The following is a 27,313-nucleotide window of genomic DNA, read 5'->3' as shown; positions in this document are numbered from 1 at the left end:
TAAAAAGGAGAGAAAATATAGGGAAATCAGGAGAGAGGAATGTTCACTAAAGGCATTCATGAATCTGGCATTAAGTAGATTCTGAGTGTTTCCTAATCCGTGAGCTGTGCTATGGGATAGGGTGTTACACAGCTGGGAACTTGTATTTATAAAGCCCCTACCTGTGCGCACACCATATGACCCCGCACCCAGCCGCATAGCCTGCAGCATGTGTTGGTGCCACCTTAACTCTAAAGGGCCGTGGGCAGCATGGCAACAAGTAGCCATGAGCCCTCTGGGCATAGTTGGTACCAGCTGCATTTTTCTGAGGAGGGATCTCTTTTACACCCATCTACAAAATTGCACCCTAGATCTGAACCTCAGATCTCAAGATCATACGGTGGGTAAGACTGAGGTTTTGTACTGTTACTCTTTATTAGATACACTTTCTTTTTAAAGTGTATCTTAACCATATTTTTACAATCACTTTCATTTATTATTGCTTTTTCGTAGCATCCTAGTGAGCAGGCTTGTTTTACAATCTGCTACTTAGCGGAAATTTTCGATAAGTCATTTGACCTCCCTTAATTTCGGCACAGCGTGAAAACCTAGATTGTTGAACTCACTCTGTCTCGTGTACCCACTGGATTCCTGATATCACTGCTGATTTTGCGAAGGCTGCTCACCTTGCTCCCTGCCTGCTACCTAGGATGCTGAAGACCAGGACCAATTACAGGCTGTGAGTCTTGTAATTGTTTCTTCCACATTGTCCTTCAGGCCTGAGGATGAAGTGAAGACATATATCTAAAAAGTGTGCTATGCAATGATTTATTGCCTCCTTTCAGTATGTACCCCCAGTAGCTGAGAACTCTGTTTCTTTACTTCATAATCTACTCAGTTTCCTTGTCTTCCCCTCTCCCACTCCCACAAGTTCCATGTTAGAGAGGGTTCAGGTATCAAATGGGTGGTCAGACAAGGCAAACTTAAGATTCTTTGTATTATTTGTGTTATTTCTCTTCCACCTCCTAATTCTTCTTCCTCTTCCTCTCTTCCTCCTCTCCTTCTTTTTATTTTTTTGTTTTTCTGTCTCCCACTTTTGCTTCCTATAGGTTCACATGGCTGGATACTATCGTAACTATACAGTGACACTATGATCATGTCAGTGCAGGTGGTTTCCAAAGAGTATACCCCATCGTGTAAGTTACTGTATTCCTGTAGGATTTGGAAACCTAGTAGTTCCAGGCAGCCTTTTTTCCAGGATCCCCAAGAACACTTGGTGGGTATGGAATCCAGTTTCTTGTATCAGTCAATCAGTGTCTTACCCTATCTAGAGTGTACTCTGATATATTTAGTAGAAAACCAGCTTAATACTTGAGGAGAATTTAAATATTATTTTCACAGGTAAAATAATTATTTTCACAGCATCAGACAGATGGCATTTCTCTTTTCGGTTCTCTTTAGATGTAGGTTTTATTTTTAGGCATAGACTGCCCCCAGCACCCACACACGGTTTGAAGACACCAACTCAGGTGCCTCAAGAGTGCCTATGATGAAAACCTGTTTCATCCATCTCTTTGGTTTCTATCCCCTGGCCATGACTCTGACTGCCGCTTTGGCCTTCCTGAAAAGTGGGGCAGCCCCAGCTGTCACAAATAAGTCTTCCAGATCATATTTTTAGTTCTCTCCACTCATCAGCAAAACCTCAAGTCTATCTTCCTGCATCATAAACTACGGGAAAGGCAGCAGAGGGAGAAATCACAGAAGGAATAACAAAATGACAGACACTCGGGGAAGAGCAGCAAGTGACTTTTCATCAGGGTCACCTTTAGGTAAGATTTACAGGAGAGAATGTTTTCTCTACATTTAAGTGGCTTGAAAAGTTATAGAAAGATGATTCCCTAGTGACATAATTCAAACACATTTAGTTGTTTCTGAAAAGTCCTCCACTGACATCACCATCAGGCATGTTTTTAGGGATGTTTTTCAGAACTGTGATGGATCCACATGGCCTCTTTTACCTGATTCGAGTTGCTTAAGTGGGAATGGAAGCTGTGGTTACAGGCTGGAACAAACTGTGACAAGCTATGACAAGCTAAGTTCATCCTGGATTGATGGACGGTTAGAAATGCCTGGTAAAATATTCCTGTGTAGGGAGATTTTCTTTCCTCATCAACCAGACTGTCTCCTAAACTAGTTGCAGCCTGTAGGCTTTAAGCTAAAAGGAAGGGATGCACCTTTTTGTGTTGCAGTAATGTGAATTTATCGCATGTGTTTGGATGTGAGCTCAAACAGGCTTTCGATGATCCATCTGATAGGAAAGGCCTGGAGGGTGGTAGTTAATGGGCAGTGTGTTCAGTAAGAGCCCCATAGAAGAGAGAGCGTTCTGTCCTTTCTCAGGGACAGCCAGAGGTACCAGACTGTGCCATTGCTGGTCCCTTGCTGGTCCCTACCTGGGCCCCAGATGGTGAGTTAGACTCAGGTGATCAGGGCAATGGCTTTCCCCTGTCCTTTCCCAGCATGCACTGCTCCATGCCTGGAGGGGGAAAGATGTGGTCTCTGCCACCTCCTAGACCAGGGATCCTTGCCTTTCTCCCCAGTTTGGTCTAAGATGTTGTAAGAGCTGGTAACAAAGTTTTCTTCTCTTCGAGGCACATTTTGTGAGTTCTGGGGCAGTCCACTCTGAGGTAGAGAGGGCTGCTCTTGGTGACACTGTGGAACTGGGAAATTAGTGTCAACCCTACAACATCCAAGCATGTGGCCTTGGCCTCTTCAGTGATGACTGGGCTCCAACGAAGTGAACTGTGGCCCAGGGCCTCAGGGTGTGAAGCAGGGATACTGGGAATGACTGGCTAGGTTTTCAGGACCTCATACGAATTCTTCACGAATCCCACCCGAGGCCGCTTAGTCATTCAGGGAAGCTCTTTTTAATCATGCTGGCTTTGATTTTTAATCATGCTGGCTTTGAATTTGTTCTTGAACATATTTTCAGAGTTTAGCGTCCATCAGTATTACCCTTCTGTATTGACGTTTGCTTCTGGGGTTTGAAGTAAAGTGAGATGGGCAGCAGGGCGCTGAAACCGCTTAAGGACTGGTACAGTCTCCCTGCACATTAAAGCAAGAGCGCCCTCCACAGCCAGTCCAGGCTATCAAGGCAGGGCCCCAGGGGCAACTTTAAGGAGCTAATAACGGGTGGGAGAGACTTATCATAGATTTTGTATCCGCAGTTTTGATATTAGTGACATTTGAAGCATAAAGTCGATTTGTTCACCACCTCGAAGTAATTTTCTGATCCTATTAGATCTTGTTAGTGAATTGATTCATCAGTTTTTTGTAATCCAAGTAACATACTGAAAAATGATAGGCAAACCTGGCTTATTATTAGAGCTGGTTCACCTTTTACCTTTGGCAACTATAGGATTTCCCTGGGCTGTTTCTGGAGCCTAATTTATTGATGAGCTCCTGTGCCCTACTGCAAGAAGCAGCATCTTTCCACCTGAAGAAATGAGGGGTGGAGCCCTCATTTCTTGGAAGAGAACCTGAGGAAGAATGAGAGAGAATTCCAAGCTAAGATGGTGTTCTTTTCTCAGAGGGGAGCAAAAACCAAAAAGATGTTTAGAAGTATGGCTCTGCTTGCTGTGGTTATGGCTTTAAAAAATGCATATTTAGGAAACTTTGAGCAAGACTCTTTAAATAAAACTGATCCTTGATAAAGCCATGGAATTCCACAGTCACCAGTAAGGATCAGCCACCACTGCCATTAATCAACCTCTGGTGGTGGTGCTGAGAGGAACACTGAAACAGTGCATTATGGGAGTGACCCTAGCGCCACAGCCAGGAGGCAAGACGGCGTGACGTTGCCAAGAGCAAAGGGCTCCCAGGAACTGCCCCTGCTCTGAGCCACCTCTGGGAACAGAGGAGATTTAATTGCTCTGAGCTTCCTGCCTTGCTAATACCCCACCGAGAGTCAGCCTTGAGGGAGACAGAGACAGAGCCCTCACGTTGTATTAAGCACCAACAAGAAAGAAGAAAAAAGACATTTTTTTTTCATCTGAAATCTTGATGGGATTGGATATCAGAGCTAATTATATACCAATGAATTAATCACATGGACCTCTGATTCCTGGCCATTCTGGGTCAGAATTACAGAGACAAATGTGTGAAGTTGTGTAACCTTAGGGTAAATGGACTTTTAGGCCAGTGGAATTTCAGGAAGGGAAGAAACTGGAAAGATAAGTTAGTTAACATATGCGTTAAAATATAAGGAAATAATTTTGGAGATGTTGCTGAGGCAAAAGCAGGATGGGCCAGAGTGGACTCGTTTGCCAGGAGTTTACAGATCTAATGGAAGCCTTCCTGTTGCCCGTGTAGACAAAACAAATACAGAAATGGAGATCAAAACCTTTGATGCAACCCAAAAAAGAAACTCCGTATCTACCCAGCGTATACCCATTAAGCTCCTTATAAACAAAAAATGAGAAGCTATTTTGGGGGGATTGTTGCTCACCTGCTGCCCCAACTGGGTGCTATGGCTTCATTTTCTGTCTACAAACACTGGTTGGGCTGGGTGCTAAGTGTATTCAATGGGGAACTAGTAAACTGTTCAAATGTAACCATTTATACGATTACTTGCAAATACCTCCCTTTAATCCTATCACCATAGTATTGAGAGATTCCCTGTCACAGGGGACCAATCTCAATGTTGGAGTGTCACACAAACCCAGGTTAGAGTCCCTGCTCTGCCACTCACTAGCCTTGGGACTTTCAGAAAGTTTAACTCTTCTGAAGCTCTCCCTCATGTGTAAATGAAAAGGATGATACAAAGTATCATTCTAAGTGTCAACGGTGTATATCAAATATATACAAATTATAAAATCTAGCTTCATTTCATCACCATCAAACTGTGGGTTTAAATTTCCTCATCATCTCAGCAATACTGTCTCTTTCCCACTGGAAAATATCAAGAACATAGAGCACATCTGCATTCAGAATCGAATCATATATTTGAAAAGGATCTCGAAAATTCAAAAGCAGCATATTACCCGTCATAACCTAATAGCTAAGATGACCAGCGCACACTGTCCCAATCATACGGCACAATAGAAAGCTGCAGAGTGGACCAGGGGCTGCTGTGGAGGCCCCAACATTTGATCTTTATTGGAGTTTACTGATAAAGTTGGTGCACTCTTTGCATAGTCATTTTGTACCATGTGGAAAATAAATGAACTAATTCCAAAGTAACAAACAAGCCCCACTTTCACCAACATTTCCTGAGTCACTCATTTGAGAATGAAATGCTCCCTCTTCATGGAGTGAGTAGTGCTAAAGAGTGACAGAGAACTTGAATGAGAAAACGTGGCCCCTAACTTTGTCTTTTGGTTTTTTATTTATATTTTGAAACTTGGGGGTAAACTATAAGCTACTTAGGAGCGCTTAACTTTTTTTCTCTCTTTTTTTTCCTTTTGATAGCATTTCTCTCTCTTCTCCTTGACCTTACACGGGTGTTAAAATTCAAATCACAAGAGCAAATAGCAATCACTTTCCCAGTATATATGAGGCATTATATCAACACATAAGGCACATCAAGGGATGCAAAAAATTTACAACATGGTTTTGGTCTCAAAAAGTTTGTAGCCTTGTTTGGGGAAACAAAACATACCACATGAAAAGGTCGTGATGTAGGATGCAAACAAGTGCTCAAACAAATCATGGATGGATTGTTGTATCACATGGGCACTTAAATAAATTGCTTAAAGGAATGCCATTAGCTCTAACTACTATATGAATTTGGAAAAGAGAGGAATCTCTTTCCAGTCAAGACTGAGGTAGAGGGCAGGGCAAAAAGGAACTATTTGAAAAGAATGTAGGTAATACAGTCGATCTGGATGTAAGAGCTAGTTCTGAGAACCAGGAGAGGAGGAAGACCAACAACAAACTGAAACAAGATAGGCCTGGCCTGAGAAAAAGTGAGATGAGCAGAAGGTCGGCCATCATCTTTGACCTTTTGCTAAATTAGGTGGCAAAGGAGCAAGAATAGGCATCCTTAGGCAAAGTCAATCTCTGACCAAGCTTGAGGAAGCTGGATTGAGGGCTGGGAGGGGCAGCTGCCCAGTTGTCCTCAGAAGATAGCTGAGACTTTCTGAATGCAGGAGATACATATTGACCACAACAGAGGCAAAGTGTGTGTGTCCACATGTACACATGCATGTAATAGGCTGGGACATCTAAAAGCAGCAGGAATACGGAGAGAAAGGAGGCCAAGGAAAGATGCCTGACATTCCCCAGAAGCTTAGGCACTGGAATGATTGGGACAAGTCCAAGTTGCTTTGGAGAAGGGTTTTTACTAGCGTCTGTGTCTACAAACAAGTGAAATCACCTTTACATGGAGGTGAAATGTAGGGATATTTTATTATCTAATGCAGTGGTTTTATTCTGTAATAAGGCCATGGTGATTTTGACATAGGTGTATTGGACAATCTGGAGACATTTCTGGTTGTCACAACTGGGCGATGGGGGAGGATGCTAACTGGCTTCTAGAGGGCAGGGATGCTGCTAAACATCCAACAGCATACAGGAGAGTCCATCACAACAAAGAATTATCTGCCCCCAAGTATCCACAGTGCCAAGGTCGAGAAACCTAGTCTAGAGGATCCCAGTGAAAACCAGAACACGATCTTAAAAATAAACACTACTTAGCTGCAAATTAGTACTGCACAGCTGAAAACGTTAGCATTATGCATTTGCTAAACATGAATTTAAGCAACAATTATTACTGTGGCTAGAATTTAATATATACATTTACTATAAGACTTTTGAAAGCATATATTCAATTTCATCACCCTTTTAAAAAAATAAACTGAAAATACTCTATCAAAATCATGCCAATGGAAAGCAATGGTATGCTGAACTTAGTCCTTTTCAGAAAGAATTCAGATACAATGAGTGGAAAATAGCCTTAAAGAAGAAATTGAAAGAAGTGACAACTTAATTAAACTCAGCTACTGGTCCCATTTTATATTTGTCTTTCCAAACTGCTAATGAATTCTGGCCCATTTAGTCATGAAAAAATGTATATCCTGAAGAATCTGTATCCCTTTTGAGGTAATTAATGGATATTTATTAGACAAAAAAATGCATGTCTATTATTCATAATATTTGATTTTTAAATTGGCATTAACATGCTACATTTGGACTAGTAGGGGAAACCCCAGCCAAATGATAGAAAGCAGCTACTGAGATGAAAGACCTTCCACAAAGGGGGACCCAATCTCAGAACCAGTTAACACAGCCATGAGTACTTTATGGGTTGCTACAACACATTAGCCACAAACAATTTCCAGCATAGGAAATACACTCAGTGTAGCTACTGGTGCATAATATATATTTGATCCTAATTAGACCTAATGAATGAATTTTAATTCTTTATCCACTATGTTTTGTAGGACACTGACCCACAAATACAAAAAAAAGGTTTTGGGGGAGTGGGTATAGAACTAGGGCCATTTTAACACCAGCACTAACATCTTCATTTTCCTAAGTCATTTAATGATGATGAAGGATTGTCTGGAATTCTTTTTTAAAAAATAGGTTGTGGTAAAAAACAAAACAGAACACATTATCAAGAGAACTATAAATTGCATAAAGATTCAATAAGATGTACAACTTCGTAATAAGAAAGTTTTAGATTTCCGTTGTTTATTTTAATACATTGAGGAGTTATGCTTTCTAAAAATCTAATCTGAAAAATTTTAATTGGGGTACTGATTTGGAACTTGACAGGTTCAAGTCTGTTTTTAAAGATTATTCATAAAAATTCTCCTTTCAGATAAAGCAGAAAGGATAACAGTTTCATTTGGGGGAATTAAAACAATGAATGTCTTGTGGATTCTTCCTTATGATAGAATAACTCTTAGAAGGCAGAAATCTTTAATGATCATTGTCCAAAAGATATAAATGTAACTAAAATATTTTCAAATGAAATTAATGATTTTAAAAATCAGTGATTTTAAAAATTCTTTTAAAATCATGGCACCACTGCATTTGAGTTTCTGAAATTATTCACCTATCTTTTAAAAAAGACTTCCCTTGAGGAATATCTCTTCATATATAATCACAAAATCTATTAGGATATGTTGACATATTACACTATAGGGTTATGTAGCTCTATAGTTTCATCAGCAGTGTAAGGTTGGCTGATGTCTGTAATTGACAGGCCCTAAATTTTAGTGGCTTAACACAAGAAGATTAAATATCCAGCAGGTCAGTGGAGGGCGGGAAGTGAGCGTGAGGTGGGAGGCCGCTGTTTCAGGCAGTGGGTTAGGAGCAGACCTAGTCGGCTATCATGCGCAGGCCACCCTCTTGGTCTTCTAAGCAATCATGCTCCTTTCCTTCTGTGATTGACAGTCTCGCTTCCAGTAGCAATCATGTCCAGTTCATGAGAAAGATTTGATTAGTGTCCCCTGCATCTTTGTCTTAACATGGGGAAGAGTCACTGTCACCTGGAATGGGACTATAGACTCTGCTATTCATAGACTATATCAAAATGATGCTCCTTGAAAGTATTTGAAGAGTCATGAGAAAATAGTAGGCACCAGAAATATCACAAATGTGAGGAGTTTGACATGAAAGACAGTTTTCCAGTCAAAAATACACAACTTGAAATTTGGTATAAATATCAGATCATGAATAATCCAGTCACATTTTGACTGGCAGACATTATCAGAGGAGACATTATGATGAAAATTGTCATAGAGCTTGGAAGTAGCACAAAGTCTTGAAAAGCCAGATTTGACTCTCAACAGGGGCTAAAGCATCCATTAACTTGGATCACAAGGGCTGAAGTTCTCATTTGGAACTTCTTATCATTCAGCAAACATCATTCTGTTCAGAAGCCACCATCAATATAATTTTGGGCTAAGAGCAATCGTATTCATTCTTTCGAGACCTTTCCTTCTAATTATATATAAAGAAGGAAATGGCTTCTCATTCCTCATACCTCATGGGGTAAAAGTCTTTTATTTGTTCATCTCACTGATCCCAATCTCATACCCAGTTACATTTATTAAAAGAACAAATTTAACTTTGAATGTTAGAAAATAGATATGAAGTAAATATCAGTGTGTATATATCATATATCTATATCTATTTAAGCCATCCAGGAACTCAGGGCTTACTCATTGTTGAATGTGGCCTGAACCCTGCATAACTTTAACTACATGTGGTCAGCCGACAAAAATTTATCTGCTACGTATGCTTATAGGTAATACAGGTAACACCCAGGGCTGGGTCCTGAAGAGGGTTTCCATTTCTCTACTTTTGGCATGGTTTCCTCATTGAACTGCATGGAAAAACAGGAGGTGCACTGCTCAGGGGGCTTGATCTTCTACTAGAAGACTTTAAGATATTGTCAAGTTTAGTTCATTTTTCTGGACTTCAGTGACTTCTATTACAACATAAGATATTTAGAGTATGCAAAGCCCCTTCAAGAAACATAATTTGACACAGAGTAGTATCTGATTGATTATGCTGTCATTTCATAATTAGCCTCAGAAATGAGACAGGAAATTCATCTAAGTGAAGAACACAGAGCAGGACAAAATATCCTTACTGCTTTTCAAATTTTGATCTCTGGGTAAGAAAAACACACAACTAAACCTCATATCAAATTTTAGTCTTTAATTTTATATTTAGACTAAATATAAACTTTTAGAGATTTTTGTTAGTGCTCCTTTTCATTGTTAACTTGATATTCAAGAGAATTCAGAAGCCAATGTCTTTATAAAATAATTTCAAGATATGAAAATAGCATTTATCTTTAATGTCATTTGCTTTGTACCAACATCACAATTCTATTTTAACAATTATTCTGAGTCCTTAGAAATTAAACCACTGTATTAACTACAGAGACAAGAGTATAAATTAGTTCAGCTATTTCAAATCCTTAAAATATCTGCTTTCCTTCCAGTTAGATCTATACAACCAGATGGTAAAGGGCAGGCTTAGGTGTTTAAAAGTGATCTTCCTAATGGTGGCTTTCTTATTTTACTCTTATTATAAGAGTTGTTTGCAAGCAAAGGTCATACGAATTGGTTGGTTCACTGATATGACTGAGTGTAATAAATGGAAGCTGCTATAGATTGTTAACATAGAGGTTGATAACCAGAATATCATGTAATTTTTCATACAATTAGTAAGAACTGGTGATGCAGAAACTCTCAGGCCCTAAACAACAATTCACAGATTGCCAGTGAGTCAGCATGAATTTGCTTGTGTTATGCTTCATTTTTGGAGTAAATACATTTATCAATACCCATTTTATATAGCTCAATGAAGTAATCTACAAATATAAAAGCATTTTGCTTTTGGGTATCGCCATGGTCCATGTAAATGCTCATCAGTCAGAATCGTCTGCAGGAAGCACTCCAAGTCGCATGGTTTGGTTTACAGACCTGAATATACATATTTCATTAAACACTGGCATTTATGTGCTCAAGTGGCACAGTGGCTTTGGAATCTACGGTCAAGTGGAGTAAAAATAATGTGGAAGTTTAAATCAATCGAAAAGGTATCAACCACCAATAAAAGCACTTCAGGTTTTTTAACTTAAATATCATGCAAAAGACTTTCCAGAATTACACCATTCCACCAAATTGCTCTTGTCAGGGTCACTAATGATCTCCAAATTGTGAAATTCACTAGCCAAGTCTCAGTTGTCGTCTTACTTGATCATTCCTCCTCCTCTGATATAATTTCTTCTCTCGGCTTCTGGCACACTTCATCCTCTTGCTTTTCTTCCTATCTCCCCAGATATGTCTTCTCAGAGCTTCATTGATTTGTTTCTCCTCTTCCTCCTGACCTCTCAACCTTGGAATATCCCAGGGATCTAGATACCCAGGGAGAACCAGTCACTTCTTGTCACCTCCTCCATCCCCACCCTGTCCGAAGCCATCATCCTCTCTCACCTGATGATTGCACTAGCTTCCTACTTAGTCCCCCAGCTCCCACCCTCCCCTTCTTACAGACTCCTCTCAACACCGCAGCCAGGGTAAGCCTTTTATAGTGTAAGTGCCTCTCTGATCTCATCTTCCAGTTACTCTCCTTCTCTCTCAGCTGCAGCTGGACCAGCCTCCTTGCTGTACCTCGAATAGGGAAGCCCTGGCTGCCTTGGGGTCTTTGCAGGGGCAGTTCCTTCTGCCTAGAATATGTCTCCCTCAGAGAGCCATATGGATAACTCCACACCTTCAAGTTTTTTGCTCAACATTTAAAATTCTAAGCTGCACTGTCCTCAACACATTCTCCAGACCCTCTTTACTCTGCTATATTTTAAAAGCACTCTGTTACTTTCTTATCTGCTATGTAATTACTTATTATGTTTATCTTCTATTGTTTGTTTCTTTTCATGGGACTGTAAGCTCTTTGGGTTAGGAATTTTGATCAGTGTTGTTCATTGATGTGTCCCAAGAACTCAGAACAGTGCTTTGCTCTTAGAAGGTGCTCCAATTGCATCCGTGTGAGTGAATGGTGGTGCTATATCTAGAGCGGTCAGAAGGTCAGTCTTTCTAAGTCTGGTATGCCAAAAGCCGGAGGAAAGAACAGTTCCTTGGTTAAATATATGAAGTATGAGTTAAAACTATTTTTGCCTAATATAAGGAAAGCACCTTTCTAGTTACAACCTCAAAGGGTTGATTGCTTTTTTCTCAGTAATTCTCACAATACCACACATTATCAGGTTCATAAATTAGGGTAAGGTTTTCCATTGATATATCTAGAAATCGAATAAGGTTTGTTTTGTGTGTGTGTGTGTGTGTGTGTGTGTGTTGGAAGGGAAGAGGGGATGTCTTTTTCTAAGGGATGAGCTACATGACTGTAAGATAGGATAGATTTAATGACAGTGGGTAGAGAGAACATAGTTATAACAATTTACAATATCTCATAATAGTGAAGGAATGAAGTAGAGAAGACCTAAGAAATTTCTTTTTTTTTTTTACATCTTTATTGGAGTATAATTGCTTTACAATGGTGTGTTAGTTTCTGCTGTATAACAAAGTGAATCAGTTATACATATATATATGTTTTCATATCTCTTCCCTCTTGCGTCTCCCTCCCTCCCACCCTCCCTATCTCACCCCTCTAGGTGGTCACAAAGCACCGAGCTGATCTCCCTGTGCTATGAGGCTGCTTCCCACTAGCTATCTATATTACGTTTGGTAGTGTATATATGTCCATGCCACTCTCTCGCTTTGTCACACTTACCCTTCCCCCTCCCCATATCCTCAAGTCCATTCTCTAGTAGGTCTGTGTCTTTATTCCTGTCTTACCCCTAGGTGCTTCATGACATTTTTTTTTTCTTAAATTCCATATATATGTGTTAGCATACGGTATTTGTCTTTCTCTTTCTGACTTACTTCACTCTGTGTGACAGACTCTAGGTCCATCCACCTCACTACGAATAACTCAATTTCATTTGTTTTTATGGCTGAGTAATATTTCATTGTATATATGTGCCACATCTTCTTTATCCATTCATCTGTCGATGGACACTTAGGTTGCTTCCATGTTCTGGCTATTGTAAATAGAGCTGCAATGAACATTTTGGTACATGACTCTTTTTGAATTATGGTTTTCTCAGGGTATATGCCCACTAGTGTGATTGCTGGGTCATATGGTAGTTCTATTTGTAGTTTTTTAAGGAACCTCCATACTGTTCCCCATAGTGGCTGTACCAATTCACATTCCCACCAGCAGTCCAAGAGTGTTCCTTTTCTCCACATCCTCTCCAGCATTTATTGTTTCTAGATATTTTGATGATGGCCATTCTGACTGGTGTGAGATGATATCTCATTGTAGTTTTGATTTGCATTTCTCTAATGATTAATGATGTTGAGCATTCTTTCATGTGTTTGTTGGCATTCTGTATATCTTCTTTGGAGAAATGTCTATTTAGGTCTTCTCTGAAAGTTGAATTTCCTATGGGTTGAAAGATTTTCCTTCACAATTTTTAAGGAATGTGAAAAATGGAATAATTTGATAAAATATAGCTGTGATTTGCATGAGTGCTCTTAGAAGTTATGCTCTAAGATAAGTATTCAAAGATACGTGATGATATTTCAGATGGTAAGTCAATAGAATAAATCTATATTCTATAGTAATAATTCTGTAATTGCTTTCATGGTCTTATGTTACTATTGTATTAATTATTTCAAAGTTTACCACATTTTACAAATATCCTGTATTGTTATCAATATTCTAAGTCAACTTCAGCAGTCACTTAAGGTTAGATCTTCAACTTCTATAAAACACTCTATGCCACAGCACTTTCATATTCCTATGGAGCAAATTTCTGTTTTCCACTGCAGGTCGGCTCATTGAAATGGCATATACTCAAGGATAGCTTAGGGGACTCCAACAAATGTTCTGATTCTACTTTATTCAACATATTTTTATCACCCGGATTTCCCAGCTCTCGGGTTCAACTCTTACATCAGGAATATAATATTCATTGAATTGGAAGTGCTTTGTTTAGTACTTTGTATAACACCCATTGAATTGGAATACTCATTGTTTATTACTCTCTTTCATTCCCTTTTGTTACCGTTCATGGTTAAGCCAAAAGTGAGGAAGGAATAATCTGAAAAATTAAAACGTATCTATACAGATACCCGCTTTGTGATGTCGAACAGCATTTTCTAGGGCAATACTGATCCCTGGCAAAGAAATGTCAGAAAAGTACTCAGCTACCTTTTACAAATCTAAGGTCATGAACATTTCCAGGAAAATAAAAACATGTAATGCATTAAAAGCCATGTTTCTCTATTTTTAGTTGCATGCAGATATTTTTGTTTGAAATAGCTGAAATTCTTAAATTAGCCATGTTGCTGCTTTCAAAAATGTGAATGAGGGTATAAGTAGCAGAAGAAAAAATTATCAATCCTACTCTGAATAATACTATTAAAGCAGAAAATATTTTATTTTAAATAACTGCCATTTCAGATACATAATAAAAATAATAGGAATAACCCCAACCACAAGATCTAATTCACACACACATATTTGTGTTGGTCCATGGAGGAAATATATGTTTGATGCTGAAATTATATATTTCTTTGAAATGTAGTTCAAAGTAAGAAAGAACACTTTAAACATCTTCTTTCACTTTTAACTCCTTACATGCCTCAAAGCAAACACCTGAACATATGTCAAAATACTCCATAGCTGCAAATCAGTAACGTCTTTATTCATTGAGAAATTTCGTTTCCATATCCCTCTTGTTAGATTTTCCTTGGATGTTTATCTTGAAAATCCTACTCAGAGCTCAAATAAGTTTTTCACAAAGTCACATTCATCTTTCATATATCATTTCAGAAATCATACTCTTTCAGTATTTAAATAGGAGCAAAGACAACACTATCTCCATAACCCATGGAGAATTTATATATACTAGCACAGCTAGCTATCATTCTAAAGATATTTTCCACAGGAGACAAAGTCCATCACATAAACTCACGTGCATTTAGAGGGTGGATATTCACAGTGATGCCTGACATACCTGTTTTTGGAGGAATCACGTCCACATCTCTTTATTCTTTACCCTCAGTAATTGATAAAAGGGGCCATCATTCTTGGCACAGGAAATGCCTCTTTTGATTACTACCCCAAGTAATTAACCTTCCTAATAATTTCACTAAATTCCAAATCTAGCAGTCTTTTTGTCATTGACCCTTGGTTCTCAGAACTGTAGATTCTGCTCTTCTAGCCTCCTTTATCTTTCTTTCATGGCTCTTATTACAATTTGAATTACATGACTATTTGGTCAATTACCTTTCAATAACTACCTCCAACTGCACGGAGGATGGGGGCAGGGGTGACTAGTCCACAGGGACCATCACAGAGGCCAGAACAGACTACCGAGTAGACTCTTTTTTTTTTTTTTTTTTTTTTTTATGAAGTGGATTTATTTAGAGAGAAACACACTCCACAGAGTGTGGGCTATCTCAAAAGGTGAGAAAAGGCCCCGAGTAGACTCTTAACAAATGATTATTGACTAGATGACATAAAGACCAATGGTGCCATAAATGTTAAAAGATCCAGAAGTTTGGTATTTAGAATTTCACCCTTTATATTATGCTTTTCAGATAAAGTTACATTTACTGAAATTATGGCAATAATTCAATGAGTGAGACCTTTATGCTGTTCCAGAATATAACTCCATACCTTGTTTTTATATTTTTTACTGAATATTAGAGCTCGGTACATTTAACCCTTGGCTGTGCTTATATTTAAGAAGAGTGTTCTCACATATAAATCAGAAAGGAAGGAAATCAGGCGTTTACTAGTAAAACCGATTAGTGTTTTAAGTGACCACGGATAATGACTTTCAATACCTTAAGTGATTTCATATTTATTGAGTGAAATATTGTCATAAGGATCTTTTTATATTTTCAGTCATTTCTTTTTTTTATATTTGGTTTTGAAGATGTTCACATTTTTTAGAGTTGAATGGCTATCATCAAAAAATAAGAAGTAACAAGTCTTGTTGAGAGTGTGGAGAAAAGAAACACTTGTGTACTGTTGGTGGGAATGTAAATTAGTGCAGCCACTATGGAGAACAGTGTGGGGGGTTCCTCAAAAAATTTATTTCTTAAAGACTTCTTTCACTGTCACATATGAATCATATGGAGTTTCTGGTTTAAAACTTTGTGTTCTTACTATGGTCCGATTTTTTTTTAAAACAAAACGTTTATCATTTAGCATTTGCCTACAACCATCACATCAGTACATAATAAGTGGCAACCAAACAGGTGATTGGCGAATGTTGTTATTACTCTGTTAGAAGGAGAGTCTGAGGAAAAGGGCTCTTTGAGAGAAGTAACAGGACTGACACTGGATCTCCGTTCCATGGCTGGCACAGCGAGCCACACCCTTTCTACTAATGAGTCTGGAAGGGTTGCCAGCTCTGCCTTTTATCTGGGAAAACACAGGGCTATTTATGCCTGAACATCATGTACTGAATTTACTTCCATTGGTTAACATGGTCACCATTCCTGGTCTTTCAAGCCTGAAAAGAAAGCAAAGTGAATGTACTTGCTATATGACAGGGGAGTTTGGTAGTTGGGAAGTCTACATGCAAAGCTTGTTTATTTTGACAAAATGACTCTGGCTTCAAGGGATTAGACTGGAAGGCAGAGAAAAGGGATGTCAAGAGTGATCGGGACAGTACTGAGAAATCCTAGCCAAGAATGTTGCAGCAGCCCCTAAGCTAGGGCAAGGGGGGATATTGAAGTTGCAAGTGTAGATAGAATCAACAGTGACTAAGTTGGTATGAAGGAAAATTTGAAGGCTTGTTTAAGATTCTAATTCTGAGTAACTGGGTGACATGATTATATTAAAACATAGCCCTGGGGAAGAAGAGCAGGTTGAGAGTTGGAAGATGATGAGTTTTAGAAGTTTTGAGTTTGAAGGACACTGAAGATATTCATATGCGATGTTTACCAGTTACTTGGAAATGCGAGTCTGGAACTGATGAGAGAGATCAGGGATAGAGACATAGATTTTGAAATGTTCATAAAGAAGGAAAAGGTGAACTGAGCGGAGATTAAACAAGAGGGACAGAGCCCAAGGGAATACCTTTAAGGTCAGGCAGAGAAAGAGGCACCTGTAAGTGAATTCAGAAGTGATCAGAGAGATTGAAGGAAAATCTTCCAGTGTCACAGAAGGCAAAGGAGAAGAGGCTTTAATGGTCAGGGAGCTGACAGTGCATAGTGCCAGTAATCTGAAAGCCTTTTTCTCACATTTGTTTCCAAATATTACTTTTCGTTAACTATGTAGTAATTGGTTTCTCAGCTTTAGTAACAATGACATGAAGAAATTCAAAGTAATTCTCTGTGTTATTAGAACTGCACAATTTCTTCAACGTGTTTATTGTTTACCATTCAAATATTTGACATACTTTACCTAGAAACCTAGAAAATATATTTTCTTTGAATTTTATGATTTAAAATAAGGAACTTTTGGCTTGTACTGAATTTTCAGACTATGTGTAAAATTACTTGTAATGAAAAAAAGGAAAAAAAATTATTCAGTATAATCCATCATTTATCAAACCCCCTAAGAAAATAGTGATGTCTGCCAGCTTTTCCATTTTAGCATTTGGGATAACTCTATGAATAAAACAAACAAAAAACTCAGAATAAAAATTCTCAAAATTAAGCATTGATTCCTGTCAAATGATAATGAAAAATCACTAGGTTTCTTTCCCTGTGATATCAAAGAAGTGTTAAGTGTGAAAATTAAGGAACAGTTGTGTGTATGTAAATTTTTTGAATAAATTAAATTTTAAGAAATGTGCTATTAAGTTACAGAGAGAAGTCGTTATATTAAATATAGGTAGTCCTCACTGTGCACAGGATAACATTAGCTGGAAACTCAGGCATAGCAACCACATTATTGCTTTCTATGCTTATGGTCCCGGTCCCATGGCCACTGAGAGGATTGCCTATATGTTATAAAATCACTTTTCATACGTTTATTGCATAGAGCATCTTGAAACAGAAATCCTTTCATCTCAATATATTATCCTAAAACCAATGTTAAAGAGGTAAGTTAAAATATACTTATTCACTGCTACATTCAAAACCCGTTGCAAATTCTCATAAAGCAAAATGACAAATTATTCACTATTTTAAAGAGCAAATATCACATTTAATAGATTCTAAGAATTGTATGTAACAATGCCTTGTGGAACAATACACACTACAAAAGTGATCTTGAATGTAGGTTTACAATAGACATTTGCATGCAAAAGAACTAAATTCATTGTCTTTTCTAATTCACCATTTATAGAGGTTTTGGGCCCTAGGTAAAAATATAGACATACAGGCTAAACAACACACCACCTATTGTATTGCTTCTTTGTAAATTTTCAGAAAATCTGCTCTGCTTTAAAATTGTCTTTCAATATTATAAGCTGAGAAATATATTTAAAATTTTTTTGGTATATACAATGTATCTTAAATTTAAGGCATGGGAGATACGGGTCTTTACTCAGACATTCAAAAGATAAAAAGAATAATATAACAAATATCCATGTACCCACCATTCATCTTAAAATATAAGATATTATGAATTCAATAACTAATAAGAAACTGCTGTATAAAAAAATAAAATAAAATACAGAGTCCTAAAAATATTTTTTAAAAGACATTACGGGGGCTTCCCTGGTGGCGCAGTGGTTGAGAGTCCGCCTGCCGATGCAGGAGACACGGGTTCGTGCCCCAGTCCGGGAAGATCCCACATGCCACGGAGCGGCTGGGCCCGTGAGCCATGGCCACTGAGCCTGTGCGCCCGGAGCCTGTGCTCCGCAGCGGGAGAGGCCACAGCAGTGAGAGGCCTGCGTACCACAAAAAAAAAAAAAAAAAAAAAGACAATATGAATTCAATTAAGCCTATCATACACGCCTCTGATTGAAATATCTTCCCTAACTCCCCCGAGGTAACCAGTATCTGAGTTTCATATTTTTCAGTGCACTTTTATGATATAGGTTTTTAATTGATGCTTTTTTTTTTTTTTTTTTTGCGGTACGCGGGCCTCTCACTGTTGTGGCCTCTCTCATTGTGGATCACAGGCTCCGGGCGCACAGGCTCAGTGGCCATGGCTCACGGGCCCAGCTGCTCCGTGGCATGTGGGATCTTCCCGGACCGGGGCACAAACCCGTGGTCCCCTGCATCCGCAGGCGGACCCTCAACCACTGTGCCACCAGGGAAGCCCTGATGCTTTTTTTTTTTTTTTAAGGTTAAAGTGATTCTTTCCTGTGTCTGGTTGTGAATTTTTATTTTGAAAAGTTGTTTTGGGTTTTATCAATGTTTTCTGCATTGAGATTGATCTATAGTCTGTGTCAATTGTAAAGTTTTAAACCTCAAGTCTCATATGATTCATATATGATGGTGAAGGGAGTCTTTAAGAAGTAAATGACTGAAGCAATAGAAAAAGATCCTTACGAAAATATTCACTCAGTAAATATGAAAATGCTTAGGGTATTAAAAGTAGTTATTTGTAGGGGGACTTCCCTGGCGGTCCAGTGGTTAAGACTTCGCCTTCCAATGCAGGGGGTGCGGGTTCAATCCCTGGTTGGGGAACTAAGATTCCACATGCCTCGCAGCCAAAAAACCAAAACATAAAACAGAAGCAGTATTGTAACAAATTCAATAAAGACTTTAAAAATGGTCCACATAAAAAAAAAAAAAAATCTTAAAAAAAAAGGAGTTATTTGTAATTACTTAAAACACTATTTGGTTTTACTAATAACCTCCTAATTTTCTTTCTTTTTGATTTATATGTAAGATCATTCTTCTTAAATTAATAAGCACAGTCAAGTGTTAAATGTACAAAGCTATAATGTTCACTGAGAAATACAAACTGGTCTTCTGTCAAGTGTTTTTATTTGTATGCTCTATATAGTCATTCAGAACACTAATTAGGAAAAGGATGTAAGTGCATATATAAAATTATGATTTAGGCACAAGTGATTTTTAACCCCTAATGCTTTTTGTTTAATTTCAATATCCAAAATATGGTAAGGAGGATAAAAATCTCACTGCAATCAAATTTTCTCACCTTAGCATAACTATTATCACTTTATTTCCAGACAAGTTTTTACACAAACTTTGGCTATTAAGTCATGGATCTCACCACATGAGACAAAGCCCAAGTGCCAACCTTATATTAATTTTGGAATATGAAATTCATCCATTGATTTTTAAAGTAAAGTAGCTCAAACACAAGCTAAAATGAAGCTATATTTTATATTGAAGACCAGTAGTCATCTTAAAAAAAAGTTTTTTTGTTTTTTACAAAATCAACTTTCATTATTCTTTCAACAAAAATCATCTAACTCTTACTGAATTTACCATTTTACTCAGCTTTTCAGTCTTTTACTTGGTTTTTATAAGTCTCTCATCAGGATTTTCGTGGTGGTGCAGTGGTTAAGAATCCTTCTGCCAATGCAGGGGGCATAGGTTTCAGCCCTGGTCCAGGAAGATCCCACATGCCGTGGAGCAACTAAGCCCGTGCACCACAACTACTGAGCCTGCGCTCTAGAGCCTGCGAACCACAGCTACTGAAGCCCACATGCCTAGAGCCCGTGCTCTGCAACAAGAGAAGCCACTGCAATGAGAAGCCTACACACTGCAATGAAGAGTAGCCCCTGCTCACCGCAACTAGAGAAAGCGCAAGCGCAACAATGAAGACCGAACGCAGCCAAATAAATAAATAAATGAATAAATTTTTTAAAAAAGAAGTCTCATCATAAGCCACAGTCTCCTGTGATACCAGTATAAAGTTTAGAAACCGGTTTACATCTACTTTTGGTTTTATTCTGCCTTGAATGAAAAGAATCATATTTGATATAAAAAGAAAATTTCAATGATTTAATTTTATGTCCAACAATAGTAAATTATTGATTTTTATAGTAAACAATTGTTTACATGTTATAAGAAAACAATTTATATTTCAAATTTTAACACAATTTATAAATAAATAAAATAGAATAAGATTTTATTTATTTAAAACTTTTATTTAATTAAATAAGTTAAAAATATTTTTAAAATTTATATTTCAAATTATAAAATGAATTTTATTGAAAGCAATTTGATTTTTTATTTAAACTCAACCACTAAGAAGTGATACTCTGTCAACTATTTACTTCTCCCCAAAGTTATCATTTTACTGCCCGGTACAGTCATGGGTAATGACCACTTCTTACTTCAGAATGAGGCCTGGATTTCTTAGTTTGACATTTAACATCCTTCTTGAATTAGCACAAAACTTCTTCCTTTATCTCCAGCACTCCCCTGCTGAATCCTTTAGTACAGGCCCACCGTTCTGGACTATTCACACATGTGCACATGAAGGTCAACCAGATGCCAGATCATGCCTTCCAACACTTGGCTCTGCTGGTACCACGAGGATGCGGTTTCTATTCTAACTGCATATTTACACAGCCATATTTGTTTCTGGATAGTTTTCCATTCTTTTTTTTCTTTTTCTTTTTTTTTCAGGGATTTTTGTTTTGGCCATGCCCTGCAGCTTGCAGGATCTTAGTTCCCCGACCAGGGATTGAACCCGGGCCCTCAGCAGTGAAAGCGCAGAGTCCTAACTACCGGACTGACAGGGAATTCCCAGTTTTCCATTCTTAACCATGATCTTTAATCTCAGTATAATAACAATTTTTTAAAAAGTGAATACTTTCATAGTATAACAGCTAAATGTGGAATAGAAAATAGTTTTGATCTAGATCAAAACTGTATTGTTAACTATATTTGGTTGTTCATTAAATTTGCAGACAACGTACTTATGTATAACTTTTTCAATGTTCTTAAGTGTTTTTAGCATTAAGAATTTGTTCTAAAGGTTGAGTGTTGTGTAGTTTTAAAATATTTAAATGGTCAGGTCAAACAAACACAAAACTTCTGAACACTGCTTGGAGCTAAATTTGAAACCAACCAAATTTCTTAGGTTTGCAAAACTGAACGAGAGAACTACCACTGAGCTGAATGCGTGTCACGAGCAACGGCTCCACTAGAATTAAACCAATTCAAAGTTGCACTTGGACCAGGATTTGCAACGGGTCAAAGTAGCCAAAACACAACATTTAAAAACACATGCTGTACATGTGTTTTTCCATTAAACTAAATTCAGTTTCTTTTTTCAAGCCCAAATGTATCTTCAGAACAAGAGATTAGTGTTTCTATTCTATCTTTTCTAATACTGAATTGACCTTTCATTAGAGAGCACATTATTATTTTAAGCTGTGTCATTACTAACCTGATTCTTTTTGCTGACCTGTATCTTCTGTTTCAATCAACCAAGTCATAACTTTTGGTTCATTATACCACTGGCACATGTGTGTCTTTCTCCGTAATCCTAATCCCTCTTTTGCTTACGTTTTTCTCTCAGTGAAGTATAGAAAGTCAGAAGTTGTTATGATTCGAAATAGCTCTTTCATTGCTTGGACCAGTCATTTTCTTACTATCCTCTGGCTGTTATTTTTAACTTGTTTTATATCTTTGTATTTTGCAATGGAGTGGAATGGTACACTTTGAAAGCTCTTGACATGAGAGCCAACCTGCCATTTGCTATTTACCAGGAATGTAAAGTGGATGATGCGGCAATTTGGGGGGTCAGTATCCTCACCTGTACATTGGGAACACAATGCCTGCATGACCAACCCCATATTAATAGTAATACCACCCTACCTTAAGATAGATGATCCAGGAAATCAAAGTAGTTATTGAATGTGAAACACCTATGCACTGGGTGAAATAAAAATACAATCTGTTATCTCTGATAATCCTGAGTATTAAATAAAATTACAGGTGTGGGTATTTTGCAGGTAGAGTTTTAGTTTCTAGGAGAAAGCCTAGTTAAAGAAGGCAGTATCGAACCATCCTGATGCTTCATCCTCTACTCCAGATGGTCTCTTCTTATTTCCACTGCTCTCATCTTTGTCCCCTTCTTCTTCTCAGTTGTTTTTAGTTTAAATATAACATATTTGCTGAACAAAGCTTACAAATCCCCTCTTCCTTTCCAACCACTCAACACACACACACACACACCCCTTCACAACCCAGCCCATTAGACTGTCACACAACAGCTCTAGGTAAAGCTTTTCTGAAGAAAATAGACTCTGCTGGGTACCCCTTTATCCTCAGTATACATTACATTACAAGTATCAGTACTGAACTTTTTAATGCTTACAATGTTCCCTAGGAGTATATCAGTTAAGCGGGCAAAAAAATATATATCTGGAAGTTTATTATTTTTCCACCAATACATTTGACACCACCTTTGGAGAGCAAACAAAAGGCATACTGTCAAGCAGATAGACCTGGACAAAATGTTACTCTTTGTTCCACACAAGCACAGAAGTATATTTAAGCAAAGAAAGACATTCCATGACTCTCCTGGGACTTCCTTCCTCAGCTGAATTATACCAACATGTTCACACCACTTGGTTCAGACTGTGTTGGAATTTAAAATGCAGACTTCTATTTGCCAATGCTTCAATCCCACAGCTATAAAAATTCATATTAGGATTGAACCTGGCTTTAAAACATCATAGAACAAATGGAAGTTTACTGGGAAAATGTGTATACACATGAAATTAGTCGGAGATATGAAAATAAGGGGTGTCCTTGTTTGACAGATTCTATACTTCTACAGGACAGCCTCAAAGTCACCAGAAGTCACCTGGTTTGGGATTATGTTTCAAATCCAGGCTCACTGACATTCATGAAACTTTTGGCAAAACATGGGCCAAGTTTCAAGCAAGGCTGGGTAGAATACTTCTTTCATGTGGAACCTATGTGAAACTCAGTGGTTTTGGCAAGGTTTCTCCTTGAGTTTCACATTCAAACAAGCCAAAGTTTCAGCGTAAAATTAAGGGGCAGAGGGAAACAAAGAAACAAAAAAACCCAACAAAACACGAAAAAAATGGCTTGCCTAAGAATTTAATGGCCTGTATCATGTTCCAAACCCATTTCATCCTTTGGATTCTGCAACTGAACTTGTATTGCCTTTTAGCGATACATTTCTCCTCAGCAATGCCAAATCAAGCCTTCCTAGTATTAAGGAGGAGAGTATTCTAGAACCCCCCAAGGCAGGGAAGTGTATGCTCAAAATAACTGGAGGATTTCAAGTTTTGACTGTACACACATCACAGAAATGGGATGATTAAAAAGCTCCATATTATGCAGATCTGAAGGGAGAAAGTTAGCAATTAAATATCCACCTTTTGGAAATAAAAAATTAGACTGAATAGCTCTAGGTTCTCCTACTATCTCAGTCCCAGTTCTAGAGATCATACTGCATCTGCTCCTAACCTGGAGGGACATCTCCCATAGCTGACTCCCTACTCCACCCCTCTGAACAGGAGTTCTGCAGCCACTGGCTTTCTTCCTTGTCAGCAAGGTGCAGAGCACGGAGCACAGTGTATCAGTCCCCACAGTCGGGGACTTATACAGAATCCTGACAGGATCAGGCTCGTTCTACTCTTCACATTCACCAGGACACAGGGACAGCTTGCCAGGGAACATCAAACTCAGTATCTGGCTGAGGACTTAGAAAATATCCTTTGCTTGTGGTGAAGAAGAAAAGAGTGACAAACAAATGTAATATACACATGAATTTTCTCCAAAATAAAGAATTTGACTGAATGGCTAGAAAGTGCTACACTCTGCCTATTTTAGGAAATACGTTTTTTTCATTCCTTATCCCTCATTCAGCAGAAGTTTCACTACCAATACAGACTTCTGGCTACAGAGGATTTTTCTTTTCCTTTTTTTTTTTTCTAGTTTTCCTTTTTTTAATTTTCTTTTTTTTCTCTTTATTTTTTCTTCTTCTTTTTCTTTCTTTTTTTAAAAAAAAGTTACCCAGAAGATGTGTGTTTAAAATGCATTTTTCTTTTGACATATGGTGTGACACCAATAAACTTCTTTGGAAACAAGAATCTCTAAATTCCAAGGACTTCAGTGTCCATGTTAAAAAGCAACAGTAAGTCCCTGAGGCACATGGTAATTTGGAGGCACTCAAGTGAGGGGTTGATAGAATCTGGTCTGTGCACCGTCATTTGCTGCTTGATTTTAGACATCTGCTTGGAGGGGAACAGAGAGCTATCATAAAGTCTATAATGGTCAGAGAAACTTGCCATAAAATAGTCTTGGCCTCTCAGTTGGGGGTTCCTGTACTAATAAAACCTAACACATATCAGTGAGAGAAAACCAAAGCCCAATAGCTTATTCAAAGGAAATAATATAAAAGCGTTAAACCAAAAAAAAAAGACTTTTTACTGAACACAGTAAATACTCATAACAAAAGTAAATGCTGTGTTTGAAGTTAAAGTCCACAGATCAAAGTACTTTGCAGAATGTCAAGACCAAGCATAAGGTAGGGGAGGGGAAGGCACAGAAAACTCTCCAAAATATTATATTGTCACATTGGAGAAACCTGCTAGCCGAAGACAGTCAGCTAGTTAAGGAATTCTCAAAACTGAGTCACCAAATTGTGCTAGGAGTATACAACATAACAAAACAAACAAACAAACAAAAACTGTTCTCATTCTACACTAGTAATAAACAGCACAGTGATGAAAGAAGGTACTAAGGTAGAGCTATCTCCTTGTCCTTAAAATAATTACTAATATATCTCCTTTCCTCGGATAGTTGCCTCTTTTTCCTTAAAAAAAAAAAAGGCCCTTAGAAAGTTAAAAATAAGTAAGCCGTCTAAACAGGAAAATTAGGATGTCTGCAAGGCTCTGGATGACTCTGGCAATGAGGCTTAATTAGCGTTCTGCTGCAGCTCAGTCACAGGCGGGTCTGTACTGCAGGTCAACAGGACAGAGTGCGTTCAGCACAGTTTAAAATTACAGCCACAGAAATGCACAGATGCTACTGCTGTATCCTGGAACACCGTATTTACCTGGAAATCGTTCAGCACCCCCGTTTATTCTCCCGATTAACAAGTTATTTAAAAAACATCAGTCATAAACATATCATAAACCAATAACATCACTCCAGAATTAAGGAAAAATCTTACCTACAGGCAGCCGGGTTCAACAGTTGCTCTGAAGAGAGGTAGGAGTCATTGGCCTTTTACACGTGGAGATTGTTTATTTAGCCCTTTTTAAAAGGTCTTGAACTCCAGAGGTTTAAGATTAAGTCCAACCCAAGTGTCTGAAGGGAAAAAAAAGGCAAGAGAGAAGGCAAATGAGAGACGACGGAAAGAATCCCAGCTGCTGGGTGGTGCTACTGTTCTGAGAGCGTTTGAGCTATTTTCAGCATTAACAGCAGCCGGGGTTGTCTGCAAGGGATGAAAAAACCGTGCCGAATCACCACAGCCCCCCTCCGGGGAAGGGGGGCGGGACAGAAACCAGGAAGCCCACAACAACTTGCTTCACTGTGCAAATATTCATTGACATTTTGAGGAAAAGTGCCAGCACGATTGAAAACAAAACACAATAAAACATTTCAACTGAAACCTTAAAGAAACATAGTGCTTTGCCATAATCCTCGCGTTTTCAAAATGATCTACCTGGTTTGTTGAAAATAAGATGTTCTATTTATGCCTCATTGAGAGGAAAGACTTTTCTTCTGATAGTTCCTTGCTTGCTCATATGGGTCTTAAAAAATATTTTAGATCTCTCTGGGAGGAATAGCTGTTATCATCCTATCCTTCTTAAGACCGAAGACAAATGGTTTATTTCTAGCCCACACCCAAATTTCCAGTTTCATCAACTATGCTATTTTTGACAGCTACTGGGTTAAGCTGTTGACATTTCTTATCTGTTGGCAGAGATTGGGGTCCATTCAGTGACAAGACACAGACAGGCACCCAGTCCCTGCCTCTCCCTCCAAGGGCCAACGAAGAAATATTTCAGATTGGGTCACCAACAATGACTGGCAAACTCTGAGCTTTCATTTTGTTTGTAGAATGATGAATTAAGATCTACAAATTGTATTCATTCATTCATTCAACAAATATTTTTGTGGAAAGTACTGAGTCTACTATCTGCCAAGAACTCTGAGAATACAACAGTGGACAAAATTAACAATGTCTTTGCCTCAAAAGGCTTCCAGCACACAAACGCAGCAAGAATAAGGACAGAATTTGCTACAGACTTCTACAGCTTCTTTTCCACAGGCTATTCAAACCATAGCAACTGGAGATGGAGATCTCTTTCTACTCTGACTGAAGGAAGATATGCGTCATCAGACCGACTCCTGATTTCCATTGCTTCATTATACCTTTTGCAACACCCCTAAGAAGGAAAATTAGTTACTTCCTACCAAGGAAACACGTATTTTTTAGAAAAGCCTTTATTCTACGTAGATGAAATTCCTGAATCCTCTCAATTCCCTTTTCTTCATAACAAAGAGAAGCCTTGCGCAGTGAGAAAGTACTGCGGAGAGGTGTAAGAAGATTCTCTGATTTTAGTCCAGTATACAAACCACCTTGATATATTTTATAGTTAATATTATGAAGGTTGGTTACCAGAGGCTCAGATCAAATTCAACTCTTTCCTTGCAACTTATTAGAGAAACTACTGAGGAAAGAAATAGGTGTGGGAGAATAAGAGGTATGGACTTCCAGTTGCAAAATAAATGAGTCACAGGTATGAAATGTACAGTGTGGGGAATCTCTACAGTCAATAACTATGTCATATCTTGGTATGGTGACAGATGGCAACTAGACTTATTGTAGTGATCATTTTGAAATGTATAGAAATGTGAAATCCTGTTACACTATGCCGTGTAACAGGAACTAACATCGTGTTGTGGGTCAATTATAC

At 38.2% G+C, this 27,313-nt stretch overlaps 1 protein-coding gene across 6 annotated transcripts in view; it reads right to left on the bottom strand.

Annotated features, from left to right (window-relative positions):
* Window positions 1–27,313, bottom strand: part of SORBS2 (sorbin and SH3 domain containing 2) — a 320,493-nt gene that overhangs the window by 146,775 nt on the left and 146,405 nt on the right. For all 6 annotated transcript variants that reach the window (XM_029226673.1, XM_029226674.1, XM_029226672.1 and 3 more), the window contains one exon: window positions 25,561–25,697. The gene's annotated coding sequence lies outside the window, so the exon portion shown is untranslated. The remainder of the gene's footprint in view (window positions 1–25,560; window positions 25,698–27,313) is intronic.

The sequence above is a fragment of the Monodon monoceros genome, unplaced genomic scaffold (assembly GCF_005190385.1).
Source record: "Monodon monoceros isolate NGI ecotype Baffin Bay Population unplaced genomic scaffold, NGI_Narwhal_1 Super_Scaffold_17, whole genome shotgun sequence".
NCBI lineage: Eukaryota > Metazoa > Chordata > Mammalia > Artiodactyla > Monodontidae > Monodon > Monodon monoceros.
The sequence above is the reverse complement of the archived record's forward strand: the minus strand, read 5'-3'. Positions and strand labels throughout refer to the sequence as shown.